Genomic DNA, 12,036 nt, shown 5'->3' with positions numbered 1-12,036 from the left:
ACCTGTCCTAATATCTCTGTACATGGCTCAGTGTCAAATTTTGTCTGATAATGCTCCTGTGAAGTGCCTTGGGATGCTTTACTATGTTAAAGGTGCTATATATAAATGCAAGTTCTTGTTATTGAGAAAATTGAAAAACACATTAGCTGCAGTTCATCAACAGTTCACTTCAGCCTTTCTAATCATTTGTTAATTTTAAATCTGAGATTGATAGATTTTTGTTAACCAAAGGTATTAAGAGATAAGCCGGGTATATGGAGTTAGGGCGCAGATCAGCCGTGATCTCATTGATTGGTGGAACAGGCTGGAGGGGTTACATGGCCTCCTCCTGTTCCTATGTTCCTAACATCGGGTTTGTCAGAAATTTCAACCAATGGGTAGAAAAGCTTACAATTGTCCTGCAAACAAGATCCACTCCAACAAATATAGTAAACTTTCCCTTGCAGGCAGTACAAACACTCATTTACAGAGGTATATGTCCAGTGACTTACCTATAGGTAACACATCTGGAGTTTACATTACAGGGGTAAAACATGCTACTCTCAAAATACTCTGTTACCAACAGCGATTGATTTACTCAAACTGAACCCATGTTAAGTTTTATAATAAAAATGATAAAAGATGAAAAACTGTTGCTGTGCCTTCTGTTGCCTAGGCCCGAAGCTCTGGAATTCCCTCCCTAAACCTCTCCGCCTCGCTACCTGTCTTTCCTCCTTTAAGACGCTCCTTAAAACCTACCTCATTGACCAAGCTTTTGGTCACCTGCCCTAATTTCTCCTCATGTGGCTCGGCATCAACTTTTTTGTCTTACAACACTCCTGTGAAACTCCTTTGGGACGTTTTACTACGTTAAAGGTGCTAAACAAATACAAGTTGTTGTTGTTGCCTCAATGCCATCTCTTACTTTTAATTGAAATGAATCAGGAATGCCAACATAACTGATCTACATCGCAACAGTATTGCAATGGCTGCTTCACCACGTTTTATGGACTGTGTGGATTGCGGAGTAGCTGCTTGTGAAACTTCTGAAGTTTATTACAATGCCAGGTTGAGTAAACTAGGCTTGAATTCAGAAGAATGAGAGGGGATCTCATTGAAGCATACAAAATTATTACAGGGCTTGATAGGATGGATGCTGGGAGAATGTTTCCCTTGGCTGGGGAGTCTAGAACCAGGGGCCACAGCCTCAGGATAAAGGGTAGGCCATTCAGGACTGAGATGAGAAGAAATTTCTTCACACAGAGGGTGGTGAATCTTTGGAATTCACTGCTCCAGAGGGCTGTGGAGGCTCAGTCGTTGGGTATATTCAAAACAGAAGTCGATAGATTTCTGACCAGTAAGGGCATCAAGGGATATGGCGATAGGGCCGGTGAATGGAGTTGAGGTAGAAGATCAGCCATGATCTAATTGAATGGCGAAGCAGGCTCGAAGGGTCAAATGGCCTACTCCTGCTCCTATTTCTTATGCTCTTATGTTTAACGAAATGAAATCCTGTTGGTAGAGGGGTTGGTAATAACACCATTAAGGTGCAGCAGTAGTGAGTGATACGGTCAGTAGACTCCCAAGAGGCCTAGTCAACCAGATGGTGTAGGCTCAAATCTGGGGGCTGTCCATTATATCAATCTGTACAGGGCCTTGGTGAGGCCGCACCTTGAGTATTGTGTGCAGTTTTGGTCGCCTTACCTGAGGAAGGACGTTCTTGCCATGGAGGGAGTGCAGCGAAGATTCACCAGGCTGATACCTGGGATGGCAGGAATGACGTATGAGGAGAGATTGTGTCGATTGGGCTTATACTCACTGGAGTTTAGAAGATTGAGAGGGGATCTCATCGAAACCTATAAAATTCTGTCAGGCCTGGACAGACTAGATGCAGGAAGGATGTTTCTGATGGCTGGGGAGTCCAGAACCAGGGGTCATAGTCTAAGGATAAGGGGTAAGCCATTTAGGACTGAAATGAGGAGGAATTTCTTCACCCAGAGAGTGGTGAACCTGTGGAATTCTCTACCACAGAGGGCGGTGGAGGCCAGTTCATTAAATATATTCAAGAAAGAGTTGGATATATTTCTTGAGGCTAAAGGGATCAAGGGATATGGGGAAAAGGCAGGGACAGGGTACTGAATTTGGATGATCAGCCATGATCTCATTGAATGGCGGAGCAGGCTCGAAGGGCCGAATGGCCTACTCCTGCTCCTATCTTCTATGTTTCTATGTTTGTCACTGGAAGACGGTTTTGTTAAAATTTACACCAGTGTATTAGTTTGGGTGAGATAAAGGGCAACTGATGGGGTTAATCCATCTGAACAATTGACTCATTATGAGAGTTATCTCAAGCTAAAATAGTTTGATACTATGAAGGAAAACCTGAGAGAGTGAGGACAGTTTAAGCCAAGGCTCCGAACAAAGAAATGATTCCAAAGTATATCTTGTTTATTTTCTTAATATTATTGTCCTTCTTCATTTTACCCTTTGCATTTTAATGTCAACGTGGCTCAGTTGGTAGCACCTCTTGCCTGTAGGTCAGAAAGTGGTGGGGTCAGAACTCCGAGACATGCTAAATAACGGCAGATTTTTTTCTTTCCTTCAGCCTATCCTGGCTGACCAGCTCTCGGGCCTCTGCCAGTGCTGCTCCGTAATTAGCCACCAGAAAGAGAAAATAAAGACTTGCATTTTTATATTACCTTTTCATGTCTCTTAGAAATGTCTCAAAAGCATTTCTCAATAAAGCGAATTGCTTTGGAGTGCAATGAGTGTCATTATGCAGGCAAACACAGTCACACCTTTGTATGCAGCAAGATCTCACAAACAGAAATAACAACGACTCGCATTGATATAGCACCTTTAATGTCATAAAAAATGAAGTGAATGAGCAGCCAACCTGTTTTTGGCGGTGTTGAATGAGAGAATAATGTTGGGCCAAGATGCTGGCAGATCTGCCTACTCCTTTTTTAAATAGTGTCATGGGATCTGTTATAAATCTCATCATCATGAAGAAACGACTCATGAAATAACACTGGACGACCAGCTGGTGGCGCTGTCCAAGGAGTATAAATACTCGGGCGTGGCCCAGCTTGCCCAGGGATATTTTGTAAGACAGGAACTAGTGAAGTACAACTAGACCTCCATGTTCTGAAACAAGTTGATTAAAGCCTTGCTTTATACTCGAACCAAGTGCGTAGTGAGTTTTATTACGTCAGGATCTTTATTGTCCACTTGAACCATCAGAACAGGCGGATGTGTCCTTAATTTAAAGTGTCGCTCAGATGCAGCACTGACAATGTAGCACTCCCTCAATACCGCACTGAGGTGTCAGCCAAGATTATGCGCTGACGTTTAACAGTGGGCTTGAATCTTTGATCTTCTGGCTCAGAGATGAGAGCAACTACCAAACATGCTAAGCTGATACAAGGAAGTATATGGCATGACAGAGGTTTAGGTTAACTTCCCCTTACAACTTGCATTCCATCCTGCAGAAAAGCACCTCAGCAATCTTGCTTAGTATCTCCCAGTGACAGCCTGTAAAAGATCGGGGCATCTTACAATATGGAGACTTCAACTTTCATGCTTCTGTGCCATCTTACAGCTCAATAGTACAAATATGTATTACAGAAACAAACACCTTTTGACAATTGCCACAATTTAAAAGAATTATAATCATTATTTTCCCCAAACCTCAAAACCATACAAAGTAACGTAGTGTAGGAATTGACGAATTCCTAACTACTAACTGAGGTCGACTCAGGAGATCAATCAAACAGGTCTTTAATGTAAGACTAAACGAATTCAAACTGCTTGCTGAGATCAATACAGGAGAGCAATCAAACAGGTCTTTACTCAACGGAGGTTCCACGAGGACTGCCTGGGCAGTCCCGTGGGTTGCGTCGTGACGTCATCACATTTTCCCGCGCTTGGGCGGTCACGTGACTTGCGACGTGACGTCATCGCGTCTGCCCGCGTTTTCCCGCACTCTTAAAGGGGCCACGCCCCGTACATACAAACACTATATGCAAAACACAGTAATGTCTAACACAATGGTACAGGCTTAGGCTGGTGTTAGAACATCGTTAAAGGGAATTATATACAGTTGCCCAGAGTCATTCAATGGCTCCGCCACATGCGCCCCCCCAGAATTCGCTTTAACGGACAAAGTCAAACAGTGAGGGGGTCTGACGAGCCTGTCAGAATGACTCCTGTACTCTCGAGGCGGAGGCTGCAGGGCGGCTGGCAGCCTGGTGGGCGGCTGCACTTGGTCTGCCGTAACGACGATGGGTGGCCGACTTCGTCTCGGCAGTTGTGCTGTCTCGACGGGGTGGTCGAGGTCCAAATGTGCTGGCTTTAAGCGGTCGACCGAAATGTGTTCCAGTTTACCACCGACATCTACCATGAAGGTTTTGTCCCCTGCCTCCAACACACGGAAGGGACCAATATAGGGGCCTTGAGTGGATCCCTATGTGCGTCATGGCGAATAAAAACGTATTCAGCCTTGTGAAGCTCCGTGGGAACGTGCGAACTCTGCAGCCCGTGATGCGAAGTGGGCACCGGGGCGAAACATCTGGCCGCCTCCTGGTGACTAGTAAGCTGGGCAGACGCGGACCATGGCTTCGTCGATGCTGGTAGGAAATCCCCTGGGACTCGCAGCGGCTGACCGTACACCAGCTCCACTGATGAAGAGTGAAGGTCTTCTTTGGGGGCCGTGCAAAGGCCCAACAGGACCCACGGTAGCTTGTCTGCCCATCCAGCGTCCTGGAGGCTGGCCCTCAGGGCGGCTTTCAGTGATCAGTGGAAGCGTTCACAGAGACCATTCGCCTGTGGGTGGTAGGCTGTGGTGCGGTGTAATTTGACACCGAGTCCTTGGGCCACTGCATTCCAGAGTTCGGAGGAAAACTGCGGTCCCCTGTCTGAAGAAATATTTGCGGGCACTCCGAAACGGGCGACCCAGGTGGAAATGAATGCCCTGGCCACGTCCGCCGAAGTAGTGGACGACAGGAGAACCGCCTCCGGCCATCTGGTGGTGCGGTCAACCATGGTCAGGAGGTGTGAAAAACCATGGGAGGGTGGGAGTGGTCCTACCAGGTCCACATTGCCATGGTCAAAACGTCGCTCCGGAACTGTGAAGGTGGCCAGCAGAGCTTTGATGTGGCGCTGTACTTTGGCCTTTTGGCAGACCATGCAGGTGTTGGCCCAGTCACGGACATCCTTGTGCATGCCATGCCATACGAATTTCGCTGACATCAGCTTCTGAGAGGCCTTCATTCCTGGGTGTGACAACCCATGTATGGCGTTGAACACTTTGCGGCGCCAGACAACCGGAACGAGAGGGCGAGGGTCCCGTACGGAGACGTCACACAACAGCGTGGTACCTGCCGAATGGAACTTGACGTCGGCCAACTGGAGGCCAGTGACGGTCGTTCTGTAGGCTTGGACCTCTGGGTCCGAGGCTTGGTCCGCTGCCATGAGGGCGTAATCGATGCCCAAATGAACCGTATTGACGGTCGCGCGGGAGAGGCAGTCTGCCACCAGGTTGTCCTCACCAGCCACGTGCTGTATATCCATGGTGAATTCGGATATGTAGGTCAGTTGACGTTGCTGTCGGGATGACCACGGTTCGGCGGTCTTGGTCATGGCAAAGGTTAGCGGCTTATGGTCCACAAAGGCGGTGAAAGGACGTCCTTCCAGAAGGAAGTGAAACTGGCGGATGGCCAGAAAAAGGGCGAGCAACTCCCGGTCGAACGTGCTATATGCTCTCTCGTTCCACCGTAGTTGACGGCTGAAGAATGCCAACGGCTGCCATGACCCGTTCACCCACTGCTCCTGCACGGCGCCGATTGCGTAGTCTGACGCGTCGGTGGTGAGGGCGATGGTGGCTCCTGGCAGCGGGTGCGCCAGCATGGTAGTGTTGGCTAAGGCGCTTTTGGTGTCGGCGAATGCTCGGGCCATGTCATCCGTCCAGTCTACCGGGTTCTTGCCAGTCTTGCCCTTGAGGGCCTCGTACAGGGGCTGGATGAGTAGTGCCGCCTTAGGCACGAAACGGTGGTAAAAGTTTACCATGCCTAGGAATTCCTGCAGGGCCTTTATGTTTTGCGGGCGTGGAAAGGATGTCACCGCCTCTACCTTCGCTTGCAAAGGAACCACTCCCTCTGAGGTGATGCGATGCCCCAGGAAATCAATTTGGTGCATGCCAAACTGACACTTGGCCGGGTTGATAATCAGGCCGTGTTGGCTGAGGCGTCGAAAAAGGGTGCGTAGGTGACAGATATGTTCTTCTTTAGTAGGACTGGCAATTAGAATATCATCCAGGTAGACGAAGAGGAACTTGAGGTCCCGCAGCACGGAGTCCATCAGGCGTTGGAAAGCCTGGGCGGCGTTCTTTAACCCAAACGGCATTCGTAAAAACTCAAAGAGGCCGAATGGGGTGATGACTGCGGTCTTCTGGATGTCTTGCGGGTGAACCGGGACCTGGTGGTAGCCCCGGACGAGGTCGACTTTTGAGAAGACAGTGTTCCCTGCCAAATGGGCAGAGAAATCCTGGATGTGGGGAATCGGGTACCGATCAGGAGTGGTGGCATCGTTTAGGCGTCGATAGTTGCCGCATGGCCGCCATCCGCCACCAGGCTTCGGGATGAGATGGAGGGGTGAAGACCAGGGACTATTCGACCGGCGAATAATCCTTAACCATTCCATGGTCGCGAACTCCGCCTTTGCGACTGCCATCTTGCCAGGTTCCAGGCGCCGGGCCCACGCGTAGACCAGGGGCCGTTGGTGGTGATGTGGTGTTCCACACCATGTTTCGTAGCTGTGGAGGAGAACGTGGGTCTTGTCAGGTCGGGAAATTCGCTGAACAGGTGAGCGAACTCATCCGGAGTCGGGAAAGCACAGGCGACGGTGCGCGACGTAGTGTTACTGCAGTAACAAGGAATAGAGTTAAAAGTTGCCGCGTTGATCAGCCGCCGGTTCTTCACGTCGACCAGGAGGCTGTTGGCGCACAGGAAATCCGCGCCGAGAATGGGTTGAGAAACCTTGGCCGTAACAAACTCCCAGTGAAAACGTTGGCCCCCGAAGCACACCTGCACTCGCCGTCTGCCGAAGGTCCAAATCGCTCCACCATTGGCCGCTTCAAGGGTGAGGCCGTGATTCCCTGTCTGCACATCGAGGGCAGACGCGGGTAAAATGCTGCACTGCGCTCCGGTGTCGCACAAAAAACAACGACCGGAGAGAGTATCGGTGATGAAATGCAACTTGCCCATGTTGCCGATTGCCATCACAGCCGCGGGGCTCCCGTTAGACCCGGTCCTCAGTGGTCGCAGTTGTTGTTGTTTTTTGGGGGGGAAAGCTGCAGGGAGGGCGGCAACGTCTCGCCTTCGCGCCGAACTGCGCGTGGTAGAAACACAGCCCAGCAGGCTGATGAGCTGGGGCAGCGTCTGTGGGGCATGGGCACCTCGTGGCGGCGCAGTACTGTTGAGTTACCGCGAAAATTTTGTCCGCCTCTGCAGCGAGTGCTGCGCAGTCGTCAACTTCGGATCTGGCCAGGGCAGCTTGCACCTGTTCAGGCAGTTGGCTGAGGAATATTTCACTGAATAGGAAGTATTCCGGCTCTGAGCCCAGGAGTGTGAGCATTTGGCTCATCAACTCCAAAGGCTTGGAGTCCCCGAGCCCGGTCATAGCGAGTAATCGTCGGGCGCGCTCTGATTTTGTGAGTCCGAAAACTTGCAGCAACCGCGCTTTGAGGGTTTCATACTTGCGCTCCGTTGGAGGGTTTTCGAGGAGGCTGACGATCCGTGAGGCGGCAGAGCTGTCGAGTGTGGAGACCACATAAAGATATTTGGTCTGATCCGCATCGATGTTCCTCAGGGTGAACTGGGCCTCAACCTGAATGAACCATGAGGTCGCTTGCTGCTCCCAGAACTGCGGTAGCTTAAGCGAAACGGCGTTTGCCTCCATGCTGTGTTCTTCGTTTGTGAAAACGTTCACAAAAAAAACAGGGTCACCAATGTAGGAATTGACGAATTCCTAACTAATAACTGAGGTCGACTCAGGAGATCAATCAAACAGGTCTTTAATGTAAGACTAAACAAATTCAAACAGCTTGCTGAGATCAATACAGGAGAGCAATCAAACAGGTCTTTACTCAACGGAGGTTCCACGAGGACTGCCTGGGCAGTCCCGTGGGTTGCGTCGTGACGTCATCATGTTTTCCCGCGCTTGGGCGGTCACATGACTTGCGACATGACGTCATCGCGTCTGCCCGCGCTTTCCCGCGCTCTTAAAGGGAGCACGCCCCGTACATACAAACACTACAGGAAACTTTCTGGTATCCGGCACTGACGGGACCGAGCTGGTGCCGTACCATCAAAACTGCCGTAGAAACCAGCGCTAATGTTAAAACATACGGAGCTTTTGAGCTCCGTGTGAATCAACAAACCCTGTTGCTTAGCAACAGCTTCAAAACAGTCGGCCGCAGCTTAAAAGTGTCTCTGTAGCTAAGCAACAGCTTCAGCTAGACCTTGCAGAGCCTGACTGGGAAAAAAAAGCAACGAGAAGTAAAAAAACTTATAGGAAACGGCTCCTGAATTTTGCCGGTAGATAGAGCTTTCCGGACATTTAACCTCCGGTTAAACGAAAGTTTCCTGTATATACAAAACACAGTAATGTCTAACACAATGGTACAGGCTTAGGCTGGTGTTAGAACATCGTTAAAGGGAATTATATACCGTTGCCCAGAGTCATTCAGTGGCTCCGCCACAGTAGCCTATTTTGAAATGAATACGACACTCGCTGCCGCTCCATAACTGATTACTGCCCACAGCAAGATGAAGAAATTGTACCTGATTAGTCACAACGATTTTACATCTTAAACAGCAGCATTAATATCGGACATTTATATAGGAATAAGGACAGAGCAAATACCACGACTCTGATAAGGCAACGTCTTGGAATGAAAGCTGAATTCCTGAATAGTTTTCCATATTTGGTTATTTTTAGCTTCTGTTATGGAGTGAGGACTGCATTCCTTCTGGCAAGCATTAGAATGCCAGGCTGATGTTGCCAAGTTGTAGTTATTAACTGCTCCATTATAATTGCCTTTTAATTTTCTTTTGCACCTGTCTGCATATAATTATTTTATCGAGTTTCTAATCTCGAAAACATGGTATTTCCACGAAACACAAAGTATGCACATAAACGCAAGCTCCCTAAATAATAATGTTGCAGCAGCTTTTATGTTGGATCTCACATCTTCTGCCAGCAAGCTTGATACTTATTAAATATGGCTGCAAGATATTAAATCAGCCACAGCATCAACTCAGCATGACCTTCACTGACAGTTTTTATGCTTTAAATGCAGAGCTCCTTCCGTTGGTCACTCAGGGATCTTGAACAGATAATACTCATTGCTGACTAGTTGGCACACATCAGGGGGGTGGGGGGACTTTTGATCCCCAAGGACGGGTGGGTTGGGGGCAGGTGGCCGATTAAAAAAATTTTAAATCTCAAACCCGACCCCAACCCGACTCTACCCCGCCCACATCTGGTGTGAACGGAGGCGGGACGAGGGGTGGGCGACCAATCCACTCTCAAAAGGCGGATTGGTCAGTAAAAGCTTTTAAAGAGATTGCGGCCTCCGTTTTAACAGGATCTTTATTTTAACCCATGGAGGCCAGGATTCCCGGGGCTCTGGAATACCGGCAGGTTAAAAAGAAGCGAGAAGGGGAGGATCCATGATGAAGGTGCATTTACAGCACTGCTTGTGGGCCGGGAGGAGCAGGAGTGTTTCCTCCAGGCCCAACAAGCTTACCTCTTTACGCACCCGGCGATCGGCCGACCTCCTTCCACCACCCCGATCGTCAACTCCCCCATCCCGATCTCTGACTCCCCCCCCACTATCTCCGATTCTCCAATCCCGATCTTCGACGCCACCCTCGCGATCTCCGACTCTCCAATCCCAATAACCGACTCCACCCCGCGATCTTCAACTCCCCCCCCGTGATCTCCGACTCCCCCATCCTGATCTCCGACTCCCCAATCCCGATCTCCGACACCCCAATCCTGATCTCCGACACCCCAATCCCGATCTCCGACTCCCCAATCCCGATCGCCGACTCCCCCATCCCGGTCTCCAACTCCACCCCGCGATCTCTGACTCCACCCCGCGATCTCCGACTCCCCAATCCCGATCTCCAACTCCCCAATCCCGATCGCCGACTCCCCCATCCCGATCTCCGACTCCACCCCGCGATCTCCGACTCCCCCATCCCGATCTCCGACACCCCAATCCTGATCTCTGACTCCCCAATCCCGATCGCCGACTCCCCCATCCCGATCTCCGACTCCCCAATCCCGATCTCCAACTCCCCAATCCTGATCTCCGACTCCCCAATCCCGATCTCCGACTCCCCATCCCGATCTCCGACTCCCCAATCCCGATCTCCGACTCCCCAATCCCGATCTCCGACTCCCCAATCCCGATCTCCAACTCCCCAATCCCAATCTTTGACTCCCCAATCCTGATCTCCGACTCCCCAATCCCGATCGCCGACTTTCCCACCCCGATCTCCAAATCCCACTACCCCAATCTCCGACTCCCCCCAACCCCCGCAAACTCCAACTCCCCCCACTCCCCCGTGTTTTCTGACATCCCCCACAATCTCCTACTTCCCCAACATCCACCGTGATCTCTGACCACACGCACCCTCCAATGATCTCCCCCCCCACCCCACAATCTCCTACTTCCCCAACATCCACCGTGATCTCCGACCACACGCACCCTCCAATGATCTCCCCCCCCACCCCGCGATCTCCTACTTCCCCAACATCCACCGTGATCTCCGACCACACGCACCCTCCAATGATCTCCCCCCCCACCCCGCGATCTCCTACTTCCCCAACATCCACCGTGATCTCCGACCACACGCACCCTCCAATGATCTCCCCCCCCCACCCCGCGATCTCCTACTTCCCCAACATCCACCGTGATCTCTGACCACACGCACCCCCCAATGATCTCCCCCTCCCCCACCCCCGTGATCTCCTACTTACCTCGCATCCGCTCCTCGGTTGCTTTCCCGCCCGACTGCCAGCTCGCCCGTCGATCAGGCTGGCTGTCGGGTGGGAAAGCTGCTGAAAAAATGTAAAAGACGTCCTGCAGTTAAATTCTACACGACGTCCGGGAAGCCCTTACTTCCGGGTTTCCTGTCCGGAAATCCTCCTCTCCACCCCCCACCCCCATCCACCACCATCTCTCCATGTCCTCGAGTAAATATCGGGACATTGGTCGCTATGTCAACAAAGTCAGCTACCTCGCTGCAGGTTTTCTCCCTTGCCAATGATAACTATATCAGTGTCGTCTGTTCTGTTTTGAAAATCATGCAGTTTAAAGTTCTTAAAAATCTAGCTTTACATAAAGATTGTGGCAGATGCACAGCCTGCACCATCAGGGACACTGACGTTTGCTTTTTTTTTGTTTAGAATTGGGAGTTTCCTCCTGGAAACTGCACTTTTAAATCCACTGCACTGCATGATAACTCCAAGGTTCATCCCCCGTCACTTTATCTCACTGCAACACTACAGTCTCCTTGATGTAACATGCTGCAGTATATGTCCAATCCACTCTGCACAACTGCAATCACATCATTATGCGCTTCTTTCTAAGACATAGACACTAAAAGGAAGCAATGATGAGTGAAATCTCAACATGTTAAAACTGCTGGGATCAAAGAACAATGCAAATCATTCTGGCACAGAATCTTCCTGTTCTTACCACTGCCTAAAGATCTGCAATTATAGTGATATCATCAGCCATTGGGATCTAACAAGTCATGACTGAAGCAGTTTTGTCTTAAGTTTTAAGAAAGAAGACCTTGCACCTTTATAGCGTATTTCAAATCCTCAGGACATCCCAAAGGACTCCACAGCCAATAAATGATCTTTGAACTGGAAATTCCGATTTTAACCCACTGTGCCCGGTGAGAACGTGCGGGGGGTTAAGATAGGCCCGAGTACTTACCTCCCCATTCACGCCGCACACCTGTCCAGTGCCACTTTAAC

General features: G+C 50.1%; 1 long non-coding RNA gene across 1 annotated transcript in view; it reads right to left on the bottom strand.

The window, feature by feature from the left end:
• The window catches only part of LOC147122643 (uncharacterized), a 71,043-nt gene extending 59,900 nt beyond the window's left edge, over positions 1-11,143 (bottom strand). The window contains exon 1 of the long non-coding RNA XR_015081051.1: positions 11,029-11,143. This is a non-coding gene — a long non-coding RNA (uncharacterized LOC147122643). The remainder of the gene's footprint in view (positions 1-11,028) is intronic.
• Between the last annotated feature and the right edge of the window lie 893 nt (positions 11,144-12,036).

Source organism: Somniosus microcephalus, chromosome 2 (assembly GCF_052327205.1).
Source record: "Somniosus microcephalus isolate GS21.2 chromosome 2, FLI_Smic_1.0, whole genome shotgun sequence".
In the NCBI taxonomy this organism is placed as follows: Eukaryota; Metazoa; Chordata; class Chondrichthyes; order Squaliformes; family Somniosidae; genus Somniosus; species Somniosus microcephalus.
This window is presented reverse-complemented; position numbering and strand designations above follow the sequence as displayed.